The following is a 24,771-nucleotide window of genomic DNA, read 5'->3' on the forward strand; positions in this document are numbered from 1 at the left end:
TCTCCTCGAGGCTTTGCAGGGCAATTGGGACGCCTCTCCAGCTGAGACGGGAGACCAAGGGTCCCTTTCCACGTGCCACAGGAATCCTGGGTCTCCTATCAAGTTTCACGAGTAGTCAGGCATCGTCTCCTTTGGAGGCACTGATCTCCGCGTACCTCTGGAGTTTTCAAAGAATGTGAGGCCTCCGGTCGCGATGAGGTGGGGAACTAGGTGTTTCTCTGTGGTCTCCACAGGGGATTCAGACATCCTTTCGTCTTGGGAGCTGCAAGACGAGCCTGCATTCAAGTCACTGCAGGGATATCCGGCCTTATTTCGAGTCAGGGCATCGCGGTGTCCATTCCACTTGAGGCCGCAAACTCAGGGTCCCTCTCACATACCTAGAGCTGAGAGAAGCCTTCTCTTGAGGTGCTTGTGGTAAGGTGGTATTCCTCTGGAGTCGAAGCCAGGGACTAACCTCTCATCTCGAGTTGATTTTTGGTCCACGGAGCTCTTTCGTGTTGCTACAGTGACCTCAGGATCCCTCTAGCCTTGAAACAGTGTTCTTGGGGTTTCTCTGGAGTGCCATGAAGGAAATCAAGGCTCCTTTCATGTGTGATGTGCAACACAGAATTGCTCTGCAGGCAGTGCAGGGGAATCAGGCCTCATCTCGCGGCGAGGGGGAAATCTCATGGTTTTTCTCGAGTTGCGGCGGGAACCTGGGGTATATTCTCGAGTTACGACGGGGATGGCCCTTCCACCCACGTGTTTCTTCAGCGACGTCAGGACTCCTGCCTAGTTGCGAGGGACAACTCTGGATTCTCCTCGAGGCTTGGCAGGGCAATTGGGACGCCTCTCCAGCTGAGGCGGGAGACCAAGTGTCCCTTTCCAAGTGCCACAGGAATCCTGGGACTCCTATCAAGTTTCACGAGGAGTCAGGCATCGTCTCCTTTGGAGGCACTGATCTCCGCGTACCTCTGGGGTTTTCAAAGGATGTGAGGCTATTGGTCGCGATGAGGTGGGGAACTAAGTCTTTCTCTGTGCTTTCCACAGGGGATTGAGACATCCTTTCGTCCTGGGAGATGCAAGACGAGCCTGCATTCAAGTCACTGCAGGGATATCCGGCATTATTTCGAGTCAGGGCATCGCGGTGTCCATTCCACTTGAGGCCGCAAACTCAGGATCCCTCTCACATACCTAGAGCTGAGAGAAGCCTCCTCTTGAGGTGCTTGTGGTAAGGTGGTATTCCTCAGAAGTCGAAGCCAGGGACTAACCTCTCATCTCGTGTTGATTCTTGGTCCACGGAGCTCTTTCGTGTTGCTACAGTGACCTCAGGATCCCTCTAGCCTTGAAACAGTGTTCTTGGGGTTTCTCTGGAGTGCCATCAAGGAAATCAAGGTTCCTTTCATGTGTGATGTGCAACACGGAATTGCTCCGCACGCAGTGCAGGGGAATCGGGCCTCATCTCGCGGCGAGGGGGATGTCTCATGGTTTTTCTCGAGTTGCGGCGGGAACCTGGGGTATATTCTCGAGTTACGACGGGGCTGGCCCTTCCACACACGTGTGTGTTCAGCCATGTCAGGACTCCTGCCTAGTTGCGAGGGACAACTCGGGATTCTCCTCGAGGCTTTGCAGGGCAAATGGGACGCCTCTCCAGCTGAGACGGGAGACCAAGTGTCCCTTTCCACGTGCCACAGGAATCCTGGGTCTCCTATCAAGTTTCACGAGGAGTCAGGCATCGTCTCCTTTGGAGGCACTGATCTCCGCATACCTCTGGAGTTTTCAAAGAATTTGAGGCCTCCTGTCGCGATGAGGTGGGGAACTAGGTCTTTCTCTGTGGTCTCCACAGGGGATTCAGACACCCTTTCGTCTTGGGAGATGCAAGACGAGCCTGCATTCCAGTCACTGCAGGGATATCCGGCCTTATTTCGAGTCAGGGCATCGCGGTGTCCATTCCACTTGACGCCGCAAACTCAGGGTCCCTCTCACATACCTAGAGCTGAGAGAAGCCTCCTCTTGAGGTGCTTGTGGTAAGGTGGTATTCCTCTGGAGTCGAAGCCAGGGACTAACCTCTCATCTCGAGTTGATTTTTGGTCCACGGAGCTCTTTCGTGTTGCTACAGTGACCTCAGGATCCCTCTAGCCTTGAAACAGTGTTCTTGGGGTTTCTCTGGAGTGCCATCAAGGAAATCAAGGCTCCTTTCATGTGTGATGTGCAACACAGAATTGCTCTGCAGGCAGTGCAGGGGAATCGGGCCTCATCTCGCGGCGAGGGGGAAGTCTCATTGTTTTTCTCGAGTTGCGGCGGGAACCTGGGGTATATTTTCGAGTTACGACGGGGATGGCCCTTCCACACACGTGTGTGTTCAGCCACGTCAGGACTCTTGCCTAGTTGCGAGACACAACTCGGGATTCTCCTCGAGGCTTGGCAGGGCAATTGGGACGCCTCTCCAGCTGAGGCGGGAGACCAAGGGTCCCTTTCCACGTGCCACAGGAATCCTGGGACTCCTATCAAGTTTCACGAGGAGTCAGGCATCGTCTCCTTTGGAGGCACTGATCTCCGCGTACCTCTGGAGTTTTCAAAGGATGTGAGGCCTCCGGTTGCGATGAGGTGGGGAACTAGGTCTTTCTCTGTGGTCTCCACAGGGGATTCAGACATCCTTTCATCTTGGGAGATGCAAGACGAGCCTGCATTCAAGTCACTGCAGGGATATCCAGCCTTATTTCGCGTCAGGGCATCGCGGTGTCCATTCCACTTGAGGCCGCAAACTCAGGGACCCTCTCACATACCTAGAGCTGAGAGAAGCCTCCTCTTGAGGTGCTTGTGGTAATGTGGTATTCCTCTGGAGTCGAAGCCAGGGACTAACCTCTCATCTCGAGTTGAATTTTGGCCCACGGAGCTCTTTCGTGTTGCTACAGTGACCTCAGGATCCCTCTATCCTTGAAACAGTGTTCTTGGGGTTTCTCTGGAGTGCCATCAAGGAAATCAAGGCTCCTTTCATGTGTGATGTGCAAGACGGAATTGCTCTGCACGCAGTACAGGGGAATCGGGCCTCATCTCGGATCGAGGGGGAAGTCTCATGGTTTTTCTCGAGTTGCGGCGGGAACCTGGGGTATATTCTCGAGTTACGATGGGGATGGCCCTTCCACCCACGTGTTTGTTCAGCCACGTCAGGACTCCTGCCTAGTTGCGAAGGACAACTCGGGATTCTCCTCGAGGCTTGGCAGGGCAATTGGAACGCCTCTCCAGCTGAGGCGGGAGACCAAGGGTCCCTTTCCACGTGCCACAAGAATCCTGGGACTCCTATCAAGTTTCTCGAGGAGTCAGGCATCGTCTCCTTTGGAGGCACTGATCTCCGCGTACCTCTGGAGTTTTCAAAGGATGTGAGGCCTGCGGTCGCGATGAGGTGGGGAATTAGGTGTTTCTCTGTGGTCTCCACAGGGGATTCAGACATCCTTTCTTCTTGGGAGATGCAAGACGAGCCTGCATTCCAGTCCCTGCAGGGATATCCGGCCTTATTTCGAGTCAGGGCATCGCAGTGTCCATTCCACTTGAGGCAGCAAACTCAGGATCCCTCTCACATACCTAGAGCTGAGAGAAGCCTCCTCTTGAGGTGCTTGTGGTAAGGTGGTATTCCTCAGGAGTCGAAGCCAGGGACTAACCTCTCATCTCGTGTTGATTCTTGGTCCACGGAGCTCTTTCGTGTTGCTATAGTGACCTCAGGATCCCTCTAGCCTTGAAACAGTGTTCTTGGGGTTTCTCTGGAGTGCCATCAAGGAAATCAAGGCTCCTTTCATGTGTGATGTGCAACACGGAATTGCTCTGCACGCAGTGCAGGGGAATCGGGCCTCATCTCACGGCGAGGGGGAAGTCTCATGGTTTTTCTCGAGTTGCGGCGGGAACCTGGGGTATATTCTCGAGTTACGACGGGAATGGCCCTTCCACACACGTGTTTCTTCAGCGACGTCAGGACTCCTGCCTACTTTCGAGGGAAAACTCGGGATTCTCCTCGAGGCTTTGCAGGGCAATTGGGACGCCTCTCCAGCTGAGACGGGAGACCAAGGTTCCCTTTCCACGTGCCACAGGAATCCTGGGACTCCTATCAAGTTTCACTAGGAGTCAGGCATCGTCTCCTTTGGAGGCACTGATCTCTGCGTACCTCTGGAGTTTTCAAAGGATGTGAGGCCTCCGGTCGCGATGAGGTGGGGAACTAGGTCTTTCTCTGTGGTCTCCACAGGGCATTCAGACATCCTTTCTTCTTGGGAGATGCAAGACGAGCCTGCATTCAAGTCACTGCAGGGATAACCAGCCTTATTTCGGATCAGGGCATCGCGGTGTCCATTCCACTTGAGGCTGCAAACTCAGAGTCCCTCTCACATACCTAGAGCTGAGAGAAGCCTCCTCTTGAGGTGCTTGTGGTAAGGTGGTATTCCTCAGGAGTCGAAGCCAGGGACTAACCTCTCATCTCGTGTTGATTCTTGGTCCACGGAGCTCTTTCGTGTTGCTACAGTGACCTCAGGATCCCTCTAGCCTTGAAACAGTGTTCTTGGGGTTTCTCTGGAGTGCCATCAAGGAAATCAAGGCTCCTTTCATGTGTGATGTGCAACACGGAATTGCTCTGCACGCAGTGCAGGGGAATCGGGCCTCATCTCGCGGCGAGGGGGAAGTCTCATGGTTTTTCTCGAGTTGCGGTGGGAACCTGGGGTATATTCTCGAGTTACGACGCGGATGGCCCTTCCACCCACGTGTGTGTTCAGCCATGTCAGGACTCTTGCCTAGTTGCGAGACACAACTCGGGATTCTCCTCGAGGCTTGGCAGGGCAATTGGGACGCCTCTCCAGCTGAGGCGGGAGACCAAGGGTCCCTTTCCACGTGCCACAGGAATCCTGGGACTCCTATCAAGTTTCACGAGGAGTCAGGCATCGTCTCCTTTGGAGGCACTGATCTCCGCATACCTCTGGAGTTTTCAAAGGATGTGAGGCCTCCGGTCGCGATGAGGTGGGGAACTAGGTCTTTCTCTGTGGTCTCCACAGGGGATTCAGACATCCTTTCATCTTGGGAGATGAAAGACGAGCCTGCATTCAAGTCACTGCAGGGATATCCAGCCTTATTTCGCGTCAGGGCATCGCGGTGTCCATTCCACTTGAGGCCGCAAACTCAGGGTCCCTCTCACATACCTAGAGCTGAGAGAAGCCTCCTCTTGAGGTGCTTGTGGTAAGGTGGTATTCCTCTGGAGTCGAAACCAGGGACTAACCTCTCATCTCGAGTTGATTTTTGGTCCACGGAGCTCTTTCGTGTTGCTACAGTGACCTCAGGATCCCTCTAGCCTTGAAACAGTGTTCTTGAGGTTTCTCTGGAGTGCCATCAAGGAAATCAAGGCTCCTTTCATGTGTGATGTGCAACACGGAATTGCTCTGCACGCAGTGCAGGGGAATCGGGCCTCATCTCGCGGCGAGGGGGAAGTCTCATGGTTTTTCTCGAGTTGCGGCGGGAACCTGGGGTATATTCTCGAGTTACGACGGGGATGGCCCTTCCACCCACGTGTTTCTTCAGCGACGTCAGGATTCCTGCCTAGTTGCGAGGGACAACTCTGGATTCTCCTCGAGGCTTGGCAGGGCAATTGGGACGCCTCTCCAGCTGAGGCGGGAGACCAAGTGTCCCTTTCCAAGTGCCACAGGAATCCTGGGACTCCTATCAAGTTTCACGAGGAGTCAGGCATCGTCTCCTTTGGAGGCACTGATCTCCGCGTACCTCTGGAGTTTTCAAAGGATGTGAGGCTATCGGTCGCGATGAGGTGGGGAACTAAGTCTTTCTCTGTGCTTTCCACAGGGGATTCAGACATCCTTTCGTCCTGGGAGATGCAAGACGAGCCTGCATTGAAGTCACTGCAGGGATATCCGGCCTTATTTCGAGTCAGGGCATCGCGGTGTCCATTCCACTTGAGGCCGCAAACTCAGGGTCCCTCTCACATACCTAGAGCTGAGAGAAGCCTCCTCTTGAGGTGCTTGTGGTAAGGTGGTATTCCTCTGGAGACGAATCCAGGGACTAACCTCTCTTTTCGAGTTGATTTTTGGTCCACAGAGTTCTTTCGTTTTGCTACAGTGACCTCAGGATCCCTCTAGCCTTGAAACAGTGTTCTTGGGGTTTCTCTGGAGTGCCATCAAGGAAATCAAGGCTCCTTTCATGTGTGATGTGCAAGACGGAATTGCTCTGCACGCAGTACAGGGGAATCGGGCCTCATCTCGCATCGAGGGGGAAGTCTCATGGTTTTTCTCGAGTTGCGGCGGGAACCTGGGGTATATTCTCGAGTTACGACGGGGATGGCCCTTCCACCCACGTGTTTGTTCAGCCACGTCAGGACTCCTGCCTAGTTGCGAGGGACAACTCGGGATTCTCCTCGAGGCTTGGCAGGGCAATTGGAACGCCTCTCCAGCTGAGGCGGGAGACCAAGGGTCCCTTTCCACGTGCCACAAGAATCCTGGGACTCCTATCAAGTTTCACGAGGAGTCAGGCATCGTCTCCTTTGGAGGCACTGATCTCCGCGTACCTCTGGAGTTTTCAAAGGATGTGAGGCCTCCGGTCGCGATGAGGTGGGGAACTAGGTCTTTCTCTGTGGTCTCCACAGGGGATTCAGACATCCTTTCGTCTTGGGAGATGCAAGACGAGCCTGCATTCAAGTCACTGCAGGGATATCCGGCCTTATTTCGAGTCAGGGCATCGCGGTGTCCATTCCACTTGAGGCCGCAAACTCAGGATCCCTCTCACATACCTAGAGCTGAGAGAAGCCTCCTCTTGAGGTGCTTGTGGTAAGGTGGTATTCCTCAGGAGTCGAAGCCAGGGACTAACCTCTCATCTCGTGTTGATTCTTGGTCCACGGAGCTCTTTCGTGTTGCTACAGTGACCTCAGGATCCCTCTAGCCTTGAAACAGTGTTCTTGGGGTTTCTCTGGAGTGGCATCAAGGAAATCAAGGCTCCTTTCATGTGTGATGTGCAACACGGAATTGCTCTGCACGCAGTGCAGGGGAATCGGGCCTCATCTCGCGGCGAGGGGGAAGTCTCATGGTTTTTCTCGAGTTGCGGCGGGAACCTGGGGTATATTCTCGAGTTACGACGGGGATGGCCCTTCCACACACGGGTTTGTTCAGCCACGTCAGGACCCCTGCCTAGTTGCGAGGGACAACTCTGGATTCTCCTCGAGGCTTGGCAGGGCAATTGGGACGCCTCTCCAGCTGAGGCGGGAGACCAAGTGTCCCTTTCCAAGTGCCACAGGAATCCTGGGACTCCTATCAAGTTTCACGAGGAGTCAGGCATCGTCTCCTTTGGAGGCACTGATCTCCGCGTACCTCTGGAGTTTTCAAAGGATGTGAGGCCTCCGGTCGCGATGAGTTGGGGAACTTGGTATTTCTCTGTGGTCTCCACAGGGGATTCAGACATCCTTTCATCTTGGGAGATGCAAGACGAGCCTGCATTCAAGTCACTGCAGGGATATCCAGCCTTATTTCGCGTCCGGGCATCGCGGTGTCCATTCCACTTGAGTCCGCAAACTCAGGGTCCCTCTCACATACCTAGAGCTGAGAGAAGCCTCCTCTTGAGGTGCTTGTGGTAAGGTGGTATTCCTCTGGAGTCGAAGCCAGGGACTAACCTCTCATCTCGAGTTGATTTTTGGCCCACGGAGCTCTTTCGTGTTGCTACAGTGACCTCAGGATCCCTCTAGCCTTGAAACAGTGTTCTTGGGGTTTCTCTGGAGTGCCATCAAGGAAATCAAGGCTCCTTTCATGTGTGATGTGCAACACGGAATTGCTCTGCACGCAGTGCAGGGGAATCGGGCCTCATCTCGCGGCGAGGGGGAAGTCTCATGGTTTTTCTCGAGTTGCGGCGGGAACCTGGGGTATATTCTCGAGTTACGACGGGGATGGCCCTTCCACCCACGTGTTTCTTCAGCGACGTCAGGACTCCTGCCTAGTTGCGAGGGACAACTCTGGATTCTCCTCGAGGCTTGGCAGGGCAATTGGGACGCCTCTCCAGCTGAGGCGGGAGACCAAGTGTCCCTTTCCAAGTGCCACAGGAATCCTGGGACTCCTATCAAGTTTCACGAGGAGTCAGGCATCGTCTCCTTTGGAGGCACTGATCTCCGCGTACCTCTGGAGTTTTCAAAGGATGTGAGGCTATCGGTCGCGATGAGGTGGGGAACTAAGTCTTTCTCTGTGCTATCCACAGGGGATTCAGACATCCTTTCGTCCTGGGAAATGCAAGACGAGCCTGCATTGAAGTCACTGCAGGGATATCCAGCCTTATTTCGAGTCAGGGCATCGCGGTGTCCATTCCACTTGAGGCCGCAAACTCAGGGTCCCTCTCACATACCTAGAGCTGAGAGAAGCCTCCTCTTGAGGTGCTTGTGGTAAGGTGGTATTCCTCTGGAGTCGAAGCCAGGGACTAACCTCTCATCTCGAGTTGATTTTTGGCCCACGGAGCTCTTTCGTGTTGCTACAGTGACCTCAGGATCCCTCTAGCCTTGAAACAGTGTTCTTGGGGTTTCTCTGGAGTGGCATCAAGGAAATCAAGGCTCCTTTCATGTGTGATGTGCAACACGGAATTGCTCTGCACGCAGTACAGGGGAATCGGGCCTCATCTCGCGGCGAGGGGGAAGTCTCATGGTTTTTCTCGAGTTGCGGCGGGAACCTGGGGTATATTCTCGAGTTACGACGGGGATGGCCCTTCCACACACGGGTTTGTTCAGCCACGTCAGGACTCCTGCCTAGTTGCGAGGGACAACTCTGGATTCTCCTCGAGGCTTGGCAGGGCAATTGGGACGCCTCTCCAGCTGAGGCGGGAGACCAAGTGTCCCTTTCCAAGTGCCACAGGAATCCTGGGACTCCTATCAAGTTTCACGAGGAGTCAGGCATCGTCTCCTTTGGAGGCACTGATCTCCGCGTACCTCTGGAGTTTTCAAAGGATGTGAGGCTATCGGTCGCGATGAGGTGGGGAACTAAGTCTTTCTCTGTGCTTTCCACAGGGGATTCAGACATCCTTTCGTCCTGGGAGATACAAGACGAGCCTGCATTGAAGTCACTGCAGGGATATCCGGCCTTATTTCGAGTCAGGGCATCGCGGTGTCCATTCCACTTGAGGCCGCAAACTCAGGGTCCCTCTCACATACCTAGAGCTGAGAGAAGCCTCCTCTTGAGGTGCTTGTGGTAAGGTGGTATTCCTCTGGAGACGAATCCAGGGACTAACCTCTCTTTTCGAGTTGATTTTTAGTCCACAGAGTTCTTTCGTTTTGCTACAGTGACCTCAGGATCCCTCTAGCCTTGAAACAGTGTTCTTGGGGTTTCTCTGGAGTGCCATCAAGGAAATCAAGGCTCCTTTCATGTGTGATGTGCAAGACGGAATTGCTCTGCACGCAGTACAGGGGAATCGGGCCTCATCTCGCATCGAGGGGGAAGTCTCATGGTTTTTCTCGAGTTGCGGCGGGAACCTGGGGTATATTCTCGAGTTACGACGGGGATGGCCCTTCCACCCACGTGTTTGTTCAGCCACGTCAGGACTCCTGCCTAGTTGCGAGGGACAACTTGGGATTCTCCTCGAGGCTTGGCAGGGCAATTGGAACGCCTCTCCAGCTGAGGCGGGAGACCAAGGGTCCCTTTCCACGTGCCACAAGAATCCTGGGACTCCTATCAAGTTTCACGAGGAGTCAGGCATCGTCTCCTTTGGAGGCACTGATCTCCGCGTACCTCTGGAGTTTTCAAAGGATGTGAGGCCTCCGGTCGCGATGAGGTGGGGAACTAGGTCTTTCTCTGTGGTCTCCACAGGGGATTCAGACATCCTTTCGTCTTGGGAGATGCAAGACGAGCCTGCATTCAAGTCACTGCAGGGATATCCGGCCTTATTTCGAGTCAGGGCATCGCGGTGTCCATTCCACTTGAGGCCGCAAACTCAGGATCCCTCTCACATACCTAGAGCTGAGAGAAGCCTCATCTTGAGGTGCTTGTGGTAAGGTGGTATTCCTCAGGAGTCGAAGCCAGGGACTAACCTCTCATCTCGTGTTGATTCTTGGTCCACGGAGCTCTTTCGTGTTGCTACAGTGACCTCAGGATCCCTCTAGCCTTGAAACAGTGTTCTTGGGGTTTCTCTGGAGTGCCATGAAGGAAATCAAGGCTCCTTTCATGTGTGATGTGCAACACGGAATTGCTCTGCACGCAGCGCAGGGGAATCGTTCCTCATCTCGCGGCGAGGGGGAAGTCTCATGGTTTTTCTCGAGTTGCGGCCGGAACCTGGGGTATATTCTCGAGTTACGACGGGGATGGCCCTTCCACACACGTGTTTCTTCAGCGACATCAGGACTCCTGCCTAGTTGAGAGGGACAACTCTGGATTCTCCTCGAGGCTTGGCAGGGCAATTGGGACGCCTCTCCAGCTGAGGCGGGAGACCAAGTGTCCCTTTCCAAGTGCCACAGGAATCCTGGGTCTCCTATCAAGTTTCACGAGGAGTCAGGCATCGTCTCCTTTGGAGGCACTGATCTCCGCGTACCTCTGGAGTTTTCAAAGGATGTGAGGCCTCCGGTCGCGATGAGTTAGGGAACTTGGTATTTCTCTGTGGTCTCCACAGGGGATTCAGACATCCTTTCATCTTGGGAGATGCAAGACGAGCCTGCATTCAAGTCACTGCAGGGATATCCAGCCTTATTTCGCGTCCGGGCATCGCGGTGTCCATTCCACTTGAGGCCGCAAACTCAGGGTCCCTCTCACATACCTAGAGCTGAGAGAAGCCTCCTCTTGAGGTGCTTGTGGTAAGGTGGTATTCCTCTGGAGTCGAAGCCAGGGACTAACCTCTCATCTCGAGTTGATTTTTGGCCCACGGAGCTCTTTCGTGTTGCTACAGTGACCTCAGGATCCCTCTAGCCTTGAAACAGTGTTCTTGGGGTTTCTCTGGAGTGGCATCAAGGAAATCAAGGCTCCTTTCATGTGTGATGTGCAACACGGAATTGCTCTGCACGCAGTGCAGGGGAATCGGGCCTCATCTCGCGGCGAGGGGGAAGTCTCATGTTTTTTCTCGAGTTGCGGCGGGAACCTGGGGTATATTCTCGAGTTACGACGGGGATGGCCTTTCCAACCACGTGTTTCTTCAGCGACGTCAGGACTCCTGCCTAGTTGCGAGGGACAACTCGGGATTCTCCTCGAGGCTTGGCAGGGCAATTGGGACGCCTCTCTAGCTGAGACGGGAGACCAAGGGTCCCTTTCCACATGCCACAGGAATCCTGGGTCTCCTATCAAGTTTCACGAGGAGTCAGGCATCGTCTTCTTTGGAGGCACTGATCTCCGCGTACCTCTGGAGATTTCACAGGATGTGAGGCCTCCTGTCGCGATGAGGTGGGGAACTAGGTCTTTCTCTGTGGTCTCCACAGGGGATTCAGACATCCTTTCGTCTTGGGAGATGCAAGACGAGCCTGCATTCCAGGCACTGCAGGGATATCCGGCCTTATTTCGAGTCAGGGCATCGCGGTGTCCATTCCACTTGAGGCCGCAAACTCAGGGTCCCTCTCACATACCTAGAGCTGAGAGAAGCCTCCTCTTGAGGTGCTTTTGGTAAGGTGGTATTCCTCTGGAGTCGAAGCCAGGGACTAACCTCTCATCTCGAGTTGATTTTTGGTCCATGGACCTCTTTCGTGTTGCTACAGTGACCTCAGGATCCCTCTAGCATTGAAACAGTGTTCTTGGGGTTTCTCTGGAGTGCCATGAAGGAAATCAAGGCTCCTTTCATGTGTGATGTGCAACACAGAATTGCTCTGCACACAGTGCAGGGGAATCGGGCCTCATCTCGCGGCGAGGGGGAAGTCTCATGGTTTTTCTCGAGTTGCGGCGGGAACCTGGGGTATATTCTTGAGTTACGACGGGGATGGCCCTTCCACCGACGTGTTTCTTCAGCGACGTCAGGACTCCTGCCTAGTTGCGAGGGACAACTCTGGATTCTCCTCGAGGCTTGGCAGGGCAATTGGGACGCCTCTCCAGTTGAGGCGGGAGACCAAGTGTCCCTTTCCAAGTGCCACAGGAATCCTGGGACTCCTATCAAGTTTCACGAGGAGTCAGGCATCGTCTCCTTTGGAGGCACTGATCTCCGCGTACCTCTGGAGTTTTCAAAGGATGTGACGCTATCGGTCGCGATGAGGTGGGGAACTAAGTCTTTCTCTGTGCTTTCCACAGGGGATTCAGACATCCTTTCGAACTGGGAAATGCATGACGAGCCTGCATTGAAGTCACTGCAGGGATATCCGGCCTTATTTCGAGTCAGGGCATCGCGGTGTCCATTCCACTTGAGGCCGCAAACTCAGGGTCCCTCTCACATACCTAGAGCTGAGAGAAGCCTCCTCTTGAGGTGCTTGTGGTAAGGTGGTATTCCTCTGGAGACGAATCCAGGGACTAACCTCTCTTTTCGAGTTGATTTTTGGTCCACAGAGTTCTTTCGTGTTGCTACAGTGACCTCAGGATCCCTCTAGCCTTGAAACAGTGTTCTTGGGGTTTCTCTGGAGTGCCATCAAGGAAATCAAGGCTCCTTTCATGTGTGATGTGCAACACGGAATTGCTCTGCACGCAGTACAGGGGAATCGGGCCTCATCTCGCATCGAGGGGGAAGTCTCATGGTTTTTCTCGAGTTGCGGCGGGAACCTGGGGTATATTCTCGAGTTACGACGGGGATGGCCCTTCTACCCACGTGTGTGTTCAGCCACGTCAGGACTCTTGCCTAGTTGCGAGACAAAACTCGGGATTCTCCTCGAGGCTTTGCAGGGCAATTGGGACGCCTCTCCAGCTGAGACGGGAGACCAAGGGTCCCTTTCCACGTGCCACAGGAATCCTGGGTCTCCTATCAAGTTTCACGAGGAGTCAGGCATCGTCTCCTTTGGAGGCACTGATCTCCGCATACCTCTGGAGTTTTCAAAGGATTTGAGGCCTCCTGTCGCGATGAGGTGGGGAACTAGGTCTTTCTCTGTGGTCTCCACAGGGGATTCAGACACCCTTTCTTCTTGGGAGATGCAAGACGAGCCTGCATTCCAGTCACTGCAGGGATATCCGGCCTTATTTCGAGTCAGGGCATCGCGGTGTCCATTCCACTTGAGGCCGCAAACTCAGGGTCCCTCTCACATACCTAGAGCTGAGAGAAGCCTCCTCTTGAGGTGCTTGTGGTAAGGTGGTATTCCTCTGGAGTCGAAGCCAGGGACTAACCTCTCATCTCGAGTTGATTTTTGGTCCACGGAGCTCTTTCGTGTTGCTACAGTGACCTCAGGATCCCTCTAGCCTTGAAACAGTGTTCTTGGGGTTTCTCTGGAGTGCCATGAAGGAAATCAAGGCTCCTTTCATGTGTGATGTGCAACACGGAATTGCTCTGCACGCAGTGCAGGGGAATCGGGCCTCATCTCGCGGCGAGGGGGAAGTCTCGTGGTTTTTCTCGAGTTGCGGCGGGAACCTGGGGTATATTCTCAAGTTACGACGGGGATGGCCCTTCCACACAGGTGTTTGTTCAGCCATGTCAGGACTCTTGCCTAGTTGCGAGACACAACTCGGGATTCTCCTCGAGGCATGGCAAGGCAATTGGGACGCCTCTCCAGCTGAGGCGGGAGACCAAGGGTCCCTTTCCACGTGCCACAGGAATCCTGGGACTCCTATCAAGTTTCACGAGGAGTCAGGCATCGTCTCCTTTGGAGGCACTGATCTCCGCGTACCTCTGGAGTTTTCAAAGGATGTGAGGCCTCCGGTCACGATGAGGTGGGGAACTAAGTCTTTCTCTTTGCTTTCCACAGGGGATTCAGACCTCCTTTCGTCCTGGGAGATGCATGACGAGCCTGCATTGAAGTCACTGCAGGGATATCCGGCCTTATTTCGAGTCAGGGCATCGCGGTGTCCATTCCACTTGAGGCCGCAAACTCAGGGTCCCTCTCACATACCTAGAGCTGAGAGAAGCCTCCTCTTGAGGTGCTTGTGGTAAGGTGGTATTCCTCTGGAGTCGAAGCCAGGGACTAACCTCTCATCTCGAGTTGATTTTTGGCCCACGGAGCTCTTTCGTGTTGCTACAGTGACCTCAGGATCCCTCTAGCCTTGAAACAGTGTTCTTGGGGTTTCTCTGGAGTGCCATCAAGGAAATCAAGGCTCCTTTCATGTGTGATGTGCAAGACGGAATTGCTCTGCACGCAGTGCAGGGGAATCGGGCCTCATCTCGCATCGAGGGGGAAGTCTCATGGTTTTTCTCGAGTTGCGGCGGGAACCTGGGGTATATTCTCGAGTTACGACGGGGATGGCCCTTCCACCCACGTGTTTCTTCAGCGACGTCAGGACTCCTGCCTAGTTGCGAGGGACAACTCGGGATTCTCCTCGAGGCTTTGCAGGGCAATTGGGACGCCTCTCCAGCTGAGACGCGAGACCAAGGGTCCCTTTCCACGTGCCACAGGAATCCTGGGTCTCCTATCAAGTTTCACAAGGAGTCAGGCATCGTCTCCTTTGGAGGCACTGATCTCCGCGTACCTCTGGAGTTTTCAAAGGATGTGAGGCTATCGGTCGCGATGAGGTGGGGAACTAAGTCTTTCTCTGTGCTATCCACAGGGGATTCAGACATCCTTTCGTCCTGGGAAATGCAAGACGAGCCTGCATTGAAGTCACTGCAGGGATATCCAGCCTTATTTCGAGTCAGGGCATCGCGGTGTCCTTTCCACTTGAGGCGGCAAATTCAGGGTCCCTCTCACATACCTAGAGCTGAGAGAAGCCTCCTCTTGAGGTGCTTGTGGTAAGGTGGTATTCCTCTGGAGACGAATCCAGGGACTAACCTCTCTTTTCGAGTTGATTTTTGGTCCACAGAGTTCTTTCGTGTTGCTACAGTGACTTCAGGATCCCTCTATCCTTGAAACAGTGTTCTTGGGGTTTCTCTGGAGTGCCATCAAGGAAATCAAGGCTCCTTTCATGTGTGATGTGCAACACGGAATTGCTCTGCACGCAGTACAGTGGAATCGGGCCTCATCTCGCATCGAGGGGGAAGTCTCATGGTTTTTCTCGAGTTGCGGCGGGAACCTGGGGTATATTCTCGAGTTACGACGGGGATGGCCCTTCCACCCACGTGTTTGTTCAGCCACGTCAGGACTCCTGCCTAGTTGCGAGGGACAACTCGGGATTCTCCTCGAGGCTTGGCACGGCAATTGGAACGCCTCTCCAGCTGAGGGGGGAGACCAAGGGTCCCTTTCCACGTGCCACAAGAATCCTGGGACTCCTATCAAGTTTCACGAGGAGTCAGGCATCGTCTCCTTTGGAGGCACTGATCTCCGCGTACCTCTGGAGTTTTCAAAGGATGTGAGGCCTCCGGTCGCGATGAGGTGGGGAACTAGGTGTTTCTCTGTGGTCTCCACAGGGGATTCAGACATCCTTTCTTCTTGGGAGATGCAAGACGAGCCTGCATTCAAGTCACTGCAGGGATATCCGGCCTTATTTCGAGTCAGGGCATCGCGGTGTCCATTCCACTTGAGGCCGCAAACTTAGGGTCCCTCTCACATACCTAGAGCTGAGAGAAGCCTCCTCTTGAGGTGCTTGTGGTAAGGTGGTATTCCTCTGGAGTCGAAGCCAGGGACTAACCTCTCATCTCGAGTTGATTTTTGGCCCACGGAGCTCTTTCGTGTTGCTACAGTGACCTCAGGATCCCTCTAGCCTTGAAACAGTGTTCTTGGGGTTTCTCTGGAGTGCCATGAAGGAAATCAAGGCTCCTTTCATGTGTGATGTGCAAGACGGAATTGCTCTGCACGCAGTGCAGGGGAATCGGGCCTCATCTCGCATCGAGGGGGAAGTCTCATGGTTTTTCTCGAGTTGCGGCGGGAACCTGGGGTATATTCTCGAGTTACGACGGGGATGGCCCTTCCACCCACGTGTTTCTTCAGCGACGTCAGGACTCCTGCCTAGTTGCGAGGGACAACTCGGGATTCTCCTCGAGGCTTTGCAGGGCAATTGGGACGCCTCTCCAGCTGAGACGCGAGACCAAGGGTCCCTTTCCACGTGCCACAGGAATCCTGGGTCTCCTATCAAGTTTCACGAGTAGTCAGGCATCGTCTCCTTTGGAGGCACTGATCTCCGCGTACCTCTGGAGTTTTCAAAGGATGTGAGGCTATCGGTCGCGATGAGGTGGGGAACTAAGTCTTTCTCTGTGCTATCCACAGGGGATTCAGACATCCTTTCGTCCTGGGAAATGCAAGACGAGCCTGCATTGAAGTCACTGCAGGGATATCCAGCCTTATTTCGAGTCAGGGCATCGCGGTGTCCTTTCCACTTGAGGCGGCAAATTCAGGGTCCCTCTCACATACCTAGAGCTGAGAGAAGCCTCCTCTTGAGGTGCTTGTGGTAAGGTGGTATTCCTCTGGAGACGAATCCAGGGACTAACCTCTCTTTTCGAGTTGATTTTTGGTCCACAGAGTTCTTTCGTGTTGCTACAGTGACTTCAGGATCCCTCTATCCTTGAAACAGTGTTCTTGGGGTTTCTCTGGAGTGCCATCAAGGAAATCAAGGCTCCTTTCATGTGTGATGTGCAACACGGAATTGCTCTGCACGCAGTACAGTGGAATCGGGCCTCATCTCGCATCGAGGGGGAAGTCTCATGGTTTTTCTCGAGTTGCGGCGGGAACCTGGGGTATATTCTCGAGTTACGACGGGGATGGCCCTTCCACCCACGTGTTTGTTCAGCCACGTCAGGACTCCTGCCTAGTTGCGAGGGACAACTCGGGATTCTCCTCGAGGCTTTGCAGGGCAATTGGGACGCCTCTCCAGCTGAGACGGGAGACCAAGGGTCCCTTTCCACATGCCACAGGAATCCTGGGTCTCCTATGAAGTTTCACGAGGAGTCAGGCATCGTCTCCTTTGGAGGCACTGATCTCCGCGTACCTCTGGAGTTTTCACAGGATGTGAAGCATCCGGTCGCGATGAGGTGGGGAACTAGGTCTTTCTCTGTGGTCTCCACAGGGGATTCAGACATCCTTTCGTCTTGGGACATGCAAACGAGCCTGCATTCCAGGCACTGCAGGGATATCCGGCCTTATTTCGAGTCAGGGCATCGCGGTGTCCATTCCACTTGAGGCCGCAAACTCAGGGTCCCTCTCACATACCTAGAGCTGAGAGAAGCCTCCTCTTGAGGTGCTTGTGGTAAGGTGGTATTCCTCTGGAGTCGAAGCCAGGGACTAACCTCTCATCTCGAGTTGATTTTTGGTCCATGGACCTCTTTCGTGTTGCTACAGTGACCTCAGGATCCCTCTAGCATTGAAACAGTGTTCTTGGGGTTTCTCTGGAGTGCCATGAAGAAAATCAAGGCTCCTTTCATGTGTGATGTGCAACACAGAATTGCTCTGCACGCAGTGCAGGGGAATCGGGCCTCATCTCGCGGCGAGGGGGAAGTCTCATGGTTTTTCTCGAGTTGCGGCGGGAACCTGGGGTATATTCTCGAGTTACGACGGGGATGGCCCTTCCACACACGTGTTTCTTCAGCGACGTCAGGACTCCTGCCTAGTTGCGAGGGACAACTCTGGATTCTCCTCGAGGCTTGGCAGGGCAATTGGGACGCATCTCCAGCTGAGGCGGGAGACCAAGTGTCCCTTTCCAAGTGCCACAGGAATCCTGGGACTCCTATCAAGTTTCACGAGGAGTCAGGCATCGTCTCCTTTGGACGCACTGATCTCCGCGTACCTCTGGAGTTTTCAAAGGATGTGAGGCTATCGGTCGCGATGAGGTGGGGAACTCAGTCTTTCTCTGTGCTTTCCACAGGGGATTCAGACATCCTTTCGTCCGGGGAAATGCATGACGAGCCTGCATTGAAGTCACTGCAGGGATATCCGGCCTTATTTCGAGTCAGGGCATCGCGGTGTCCATTCCACTTGAGGCCGCAAACTCAGGGTCCCTCTCACATACCTAGAGCTGAGAGAAGCCTCCTCTTGAGGTGCTTGTGGTAAGGTGGTATTCCTCTGGAGACGAATCCAGGGACTAACCTCTCTTTTCGAGTTGATTTTTGGTCCACAGAGTTCTTTCGTGTTGCTACAGTGACCTCAGGATCCCTCTAGCCTTGAAACAGTGTTCTTGGGGTTTCTCTGGAGTGCCATCAAGGAAATCAAGGCTCCTTTCATGTGTGATGTGCAAGACGGAATTGCTCTGCACGCAGTACAGGGGAATCGGGCCTCATCTCGCATCGAGGGGGAAGTCTCATGGTTTTTCTCGAGTTGCGGCGGGAACCTGGGGTATATTCTCGAGTTACGACGGGGATGGCCCTTCCACCCACGTGTGTGTTCAGCCACGTCAGGACTCTTGCCTAGTTGCGAGACACAACTCGGGATTCTACTCGAGGCTTCGCAAGGCAATTGGAACGCCTCTCCAGCTGAGGCGGGAGACCAAGGGTCCCTTTCCACGTGCCACAGGAATGCTGGGACTCCTATCAAGTTTCACGAGGAGTCAGGCATCGTCTCCTTCGGAGGCACTGATCTCCGCGTACCTCTGGAGTTTTCAAAGGATGTGAGGCCTCCGGTCGCTATGAGGTGGGGAACTAGGTCTTTCTCTGTGGTCTCCACAGGGGATTCAGACATCCTTTCATCTTGGGAGATGCAAGACGAGCCTGCATTCAATTCACTGCAGGGATATCCAGCCTTATTTCGCGTCAGGGCATCGCGGTGTCCATTCCACTTGAGGCCGCAAACTCAGGGTTCCTCTCACATACCTAGAGCTGAGAGAAGCCTCCTCTTGAGGTGCTTGTGGTAAGGTGGTATTCCTCTGGAGTCGAAGCCAGGGACTAACCTCTCATCTCGAGTTGATTTTTGGCCCACGGAGCTCTTTCGTGTTGCTACAGTGACCTCAGGATCCCTCTAGCCTTGAAACAGTGTTCTTGGGGTTTCTCTGGAGTGCCATCAAGGAAATCAAGGCTCCTTTCATGTGTGATGTGCAACACAGAATTGCTGTGCACGCACTGCAGGGGAATCGGGCCTCATCTCGCGGCGAGGGGGAAGTCTCATGGTTTTTCTCGAGTTGCGGCGGGAACCTGGGGTATATTCTCGAGATACGACGGGGATGGCCCTTCCACACACGTGTTTGTTCAGCCACGTCAGGACTCTTGCCTAGTTGCGAGGGACAACTCTGGATTCTCCTCGAGGCTTGGCAGGGCAATTGGAACGCCTCTCCAGCTGAGGCGGGAGACCAAGTGTCCCTTTCCAAGTGCCACAGGAATCCTGGGACTCCTATCAAGTTTCACGAGGAGTCAGGCATCGTCTCCTTTGGAGGCACTGATCTCCGCGTACCTCTGGAGTTTTCAAAGGATGTGAGGCTATCGGTCGCGATGAGGTGAGGAACTAAGTCTTTCTCTGTGCTTTCCACAGGGGATTCAGACATCCTTTCGTCCTGGGAGATGCATGACGAGCCTGCATTGAAGTCACTGCAGGGATATCCGGCCTTATTTCGAGTCAGGGCATCGCGGTGTCCATTCCACTTGAGGTCGCAAACTCAGGGTCCCTCTCACATACCTAGAGCTGAGAGAAGCCTCCTCTTGAGGTGCTTGTGGTAAGGTGGTATTCCTCTGGAGACGAATCCAGGGACTAACCTCTCTTTTCGAGTTGATTTTTGGTCCACAGAGTTCTTTCGTGTTGCTACAGTGACCTCAGGATCCCTCTATCCTTAAAACAGTGTTCTTGGGGTTTCTCTGGAGTGCCATCAAGGAAATCAAGGCTCCTTTCATGTGTGATGTGCAAGACGGAATTGCTCTGCACGCAGTACAGGGGAATCGGGCCTCATCTCGCATCGAGGGGGAAGTCTCATGGTTTTTCTCGAGTTGCGGCGGGAACCTGGGGTATATTCTCGAGTTACGACGGGGATGGCCCTTCCACCCACGTGTTTGTTCAGCCACGTCAGGACTCCTGCCTAGTTGCGAGGGACAACTCTGGATTCTCCTCGAGGCTTGGCAGGGCAATTGGGACGCCTCTCCAGCTGAGGCGGGAGACCAAGTGTCCCTTTCCAAGTGCCACAGGAATCCTGGGACTCCTATCAAGTTTCACGAGGAGTCAGGCATCGTCTCCTTTGGAGGCACTGATCTCCGCGTACCTCTGGAGTTTTCAAAGGATGTGAGGCTATCGGTCGCGATGAGGTGGGGAACTCAGTCTTTCTCTGTGCTTTCCACAGGGGATTCAGACATCCTTTCGTCCGGGGAAATGCATGACGAGCCTGCATTGAAGTCACTGCAGGGATATCCGGCCTTATTTCGAGTCAGGGCATCGCGGTGTCCATTCCACTTGAGGCCGCAAACTCAGGGTCCCTCTCACATACCTAGAGCTGAGAGAAGCCTCCTCTTGAGGTGCTTGTGGTAAGGTGGTATTCCTCTGGAGACGAATCCAGGGACTAACCTCTCTTTTCGAGTTGATTTTTGGTCCACAGAGTTCTTTCGTGTTGCTACAGTGACCTCAGGATCCCTCTAGCCTTGAAACAGTGTTCTTGGGGTTTCTCTGGAGTGCCATCAAGGAAATCAAGGCTCCTTTCATGTGTGATGTGCAAGACGGAATTGCTCTGCACGCAGTACAGGGGAATCGGGCCTCATCTCGCATCGAGGGGGAAGTCTCATGGTTTTTCTCGAGTTGCGGCGGGAACCTGGGGTATATTCTCGAGTTACGACGGGGATGGCCCTTCCACCCACGTGTGTGTTCAGCCACGTCAGGACTCTTGCCTAGTTGCGAGACACAACTCGGGATTCTACTCGAGGCTTCGCAAGGCAATTGGAACGCCTCTCCAGCTGAGGCGGGAGACCAACGGTCCCTTTCCACGTGCCACAGGAATGCTGGGACTCCTATCAAGTTTCACGAGGAGTCAGGCATCGTCTCCTTCGGAGGCACTGATCTCCGCGTACCTCTGGAGTTTTCAAAGGATGTGAGGCCTCCGGTCGCGATGAGGTGGGGAACTAGGTCTTTCTCTGTGGTCTCCACAGGGGATTCAGACATCCTTTCATCTTGGGAGATGCAAGACGAGCCTGCATTCAATTCACTGCAGGGATATCCAGCCTTATTTCGCGTCAGGGCATCGCGGTGTCCATTCCACTTGAGGCCGCAAACTCAGGGTTCCTCTCACATACCTAGAGCTGAGAGAAGCCTCCTCTTGAGGTGCTTGTGGTAAGGTGGTATTCCTCTGGAGTCGAAGCCAGGGACTAACCTCTCATCTCGAGTTGATTTTTGGCCCACGGAGCTCTTTCGTGTTGCTACAGTGACCTCAGGATCCCTCTAGCCTTGAAACAGTGTTCTTGGGGTTTCTCTGGAGTGCCATCAAGGAAATCAAGGCTCCTTTCATGTGTGATGTGCAACACAGAATTGCTCTGCACGCACTGCAGGGGAATCGGGCCTCATCTCGCGGCAGGGGGAAGTCTCATGGTTTTTCTCGAGTTGCGGCGGGAACCTGGGGTATATTCTCGAGATACGACGGGGATGGCCCTTCCACACACGTGTTTGTTCAGCCACGTCAGGACTCTTGCCTAGTTGCGAGGGACAACTCTGGATTCTCCTCGAGGCTTGGCAGGGCAATTGGAACGCCTCTCCAGCTGAGGCGGGAGACCAAGTGTCCCTTTCCAAGTGCCACAGGAATCCTGGGACTCCTATCAAGTTTCACGAGGAGTCAGGCATCGTCTCCTTTGGAGGCACTGATCTCCGCGTACCTCTGGAGTTTTCAAAGGATGTGAGGCTATCGGTCGCGATGAGGTAAGGAACTAAGTCTTTCTCTGTGCTTTCCACAGGGGATTCAGACATCCTTTCGTCCTGGGAGATGCATGACGAGCCTGCATTGAAGTCACTGCAGGGATATCCGGCCTTATTTCGAGTCAGGGCATCGCGGTGTCCATTCCACTTGAGGTCGCAAACTCAGGGTCCCTCTCACATACCTAGAGCTGAGAGAAGCCTCCTCTTGAGGTGCTTGTGGTAAGGTGGTATTCCTCTGGAGACGAATCCAGGGACTAACCTCTCTTTTCGAGTTGATTTTTGGTCCACAGAGTTCTTTCGTGTTGCTACAGTGACCTCAGGATCCCTCTATCCTTAAAACAGTGTTCTTGGGGTTTCTCTGGAGTGCCATCAAGGAAATCAAGGCTCCTTTCATGTGTGATGTGCAAGACGGAATTGCTCTGCACGCAGTACAGGGGAATCGGGCCTCATCTCGCATCGAGGGGGAAGTCTCATGGTTTTTCTCGAGTTGCGGCGGGAACCTGGGGTATATTCTCGAGTTACAACGGGGATGGCCCTTCCACCCACGTGTTTGTTCAGCCACGTCAGGACTCCTGCCTAGTTGCGAGGGACAACTCGGGATTCTCCTCGAGGCTTGGCAGGGCAATTGGGACGCCTCTCCAGCTGAGGCGGGAGACCAAGTGTCCCTTTCCAAGTGCCACAGGAATCCTGGGACTCCTATCAAGTTTCACGAGGAGTCAGGCATCGTCTCCTTTGGAGGCACTGATCTCCGCGTACCTCTGGAGTTTTCAAAGGATGTGAGGCTATCGGTCGCGATGAGGTGGGGAACTCAGTCTTTCTCTGTGCTTTCCACAGGGGATTCAGACATCCTTTCGTCCGGGGAAATGCATGACGAGCCTGCATTGAAGTCACTGCAGGGATATCCGGCCTTATTTCGAGTCAGGGCATCGCGGTGTCCATTCCACTTGAGGCCGCAAACTCAGGGTCCCTCTCACATACCTAGAGCTGAGAGAAGCCTCCTCTTGAGGTGCTTGTGGTAAGGTGGTATTCCTCTGGAGACGAATCCAGGGACTAACCTCTCTTTTCGAGTTGATTTTTGGTCCACAGAGTTCTTTCGTGTTGCTACAGTGACCTCAGGATCCCTCTAGCCTTGAAACAGTGTTCTTGGGGTTTCTCTGGAGTGCCATCAAGGAAATCAAGGCTCCTTTCATGTGTGATGTGCAAGACGGAATTGCTCTGCACGCAGTACAGGGGAATCGGGCCTCATCTCGCGGCGAGGGGGAAGTCTCATGGTTTTTCTCGAGTTGCGGCGGGAACCTGGGGTATATTCTCGAGTTACGACGGGGATGGCCCTTCCACCCACGTGTGTGTTCAGCCACGTCAGGACTCTTGCCTAGTTGCGAGACACAACTCGGGATTCTACTCGAGGCTTCGCAAGGCAATTGGAACGCCTCTCCAGCTGAGGCGGGAGACCAAGGGTCCCTTTCCACGTGCCACAGGAATGCTGGGACTCCTATCAAGTTTCACGAGGAGTCAGGCATCGTCTCCTTCGGAGGCACTGATCTCCGCGTACCTCTGGAGTTTTCAAAGGATGTGAGGCCTCCGGTCGCGATGAGGTGGGGAACTAGGTCTTTCTCTGTGGTCTCCACAGGGGATTCAGACATCCTTTCATCTTGGTAGATGCAAGACGAGCCTGCATTCAATTCACTGCAGGGATATCCAGCCTTATTTCGCGTCAGGGCATCGCGGTGTCCATTCCACTTGAGGCCGCAAACTCAGGGTTCCTCTCACATACCTAGAGCTGAGAGAAGCCTCCTCTTGAGGTGCTTGTGGTAAGGTGGTATTCCTCTGGAGTCGAAGCCAGGGACTAACCTCTCATCTCGAGTTGATTTTTGGCCCACGGAGCTCTTTCGTGTTGCTACAGTGACCTCAGGATCCCTCTAGCCTTGAAACAGTGTTCTTGGGGTTTCTCTGGAGTGCCATCAAGGAAATCAAGGCTCCTTTCATGTGTGATGTGCAACACAGAATTGCTGTGCACGCACTGCAGGGGAATCGGGCCTCATCTCGCGGCGAGGGGGAAGTCTCATGGTTTTTCTCGAGTTGCGGCGGGAACCTGGGGTATATTCTCGAGATACGACGGGGATGGCCCTTCCACACACGTGTTTGTTCAGCCACGTCAGGACTCTTGCCTAGTTGCGAGGGACAACTCTGGATTCTCCTCGAGGCTTGGCAGGGCAATTGGAACGCCTCTCCAGCTGAGGCGGGAGACCAAGTGTCCCTTTCCAAGTGCCACAGGAATCCTGGGACTCCTATCAAGTTTCACGAGGAGTCAGGCATCGTCTCCTTTGGAGGCACTGATCTCCGCGTACCTCTGGAGTTTTCAAAGGATGTGAGGCTATCGGTCGCGATGAGGTAAGGAACTAAGTCTTTCTCTGTGCTTTCCACAGGGGATTCAGACATCCTTTCGTCCTGGGAGATGCATGACGAGCCTGCATTGAAGTCACTGCAGGGATATCCGGCCTTATTTCGAGTCAGGGCATCGCGGTGTCCATTCCACTTGAGGCCGCAAACTCAGGGTCCCTCTCACATACCTAGAGCTGAGAGAAGCCTCCTCTTGAGGTGCTTGTGGTAAGGTGGTATTCCTCTGGAGACGAATCCAGGGACTAACCTCTCTTTTCGAGTTGATTTTTGGTCCACAGAGTTCTTTCGTGTTGCTACAGTGACCTCAGGATCCCTCTATCCTTAAAACAGTGTTCTTGGGGTTTCTCTGGAGTGCCATCAAGGAAATCAAGGCTCCTTTCATGTGTGATGTGCAAGACGGAATTGCTCTGCACGCAGTACAGGGGAATCGGGCCTCATCTCGCATCGAGGGGGAAGTCTCATGGTTTTTCTCGAGTTGCGGCGGGAACCTGGGGTATATTCTCGAGTTACAACGGGGATGGCCCTTCCACCCACGTGTTTGTTCAGCCACGTCAGGACTCCTGCCTAGTTGCGAGGGACAACTCGGGATTCTCCTCGAGGCTTGGCAGGGCAATTGGGACGCCTCTCCAGCTGAGGCGGGAGATCAAGTGTCCCTTTCCAAGTGCCACAGGAATCCTGGGACTCCT

Source organism: Cervus elaphus, chromosome X (genome assembly GCF_910594005.1).
Source record: "Cervus elaphus chromosome X, mCerEla1.1, whole genome shotgun sequence".
Lineage (NCBI taxonomy): Eukaryota > Metazoa > Chordata > Mammalia > Artiodactyla > Cervidae > Cervus > Cervus elaphus.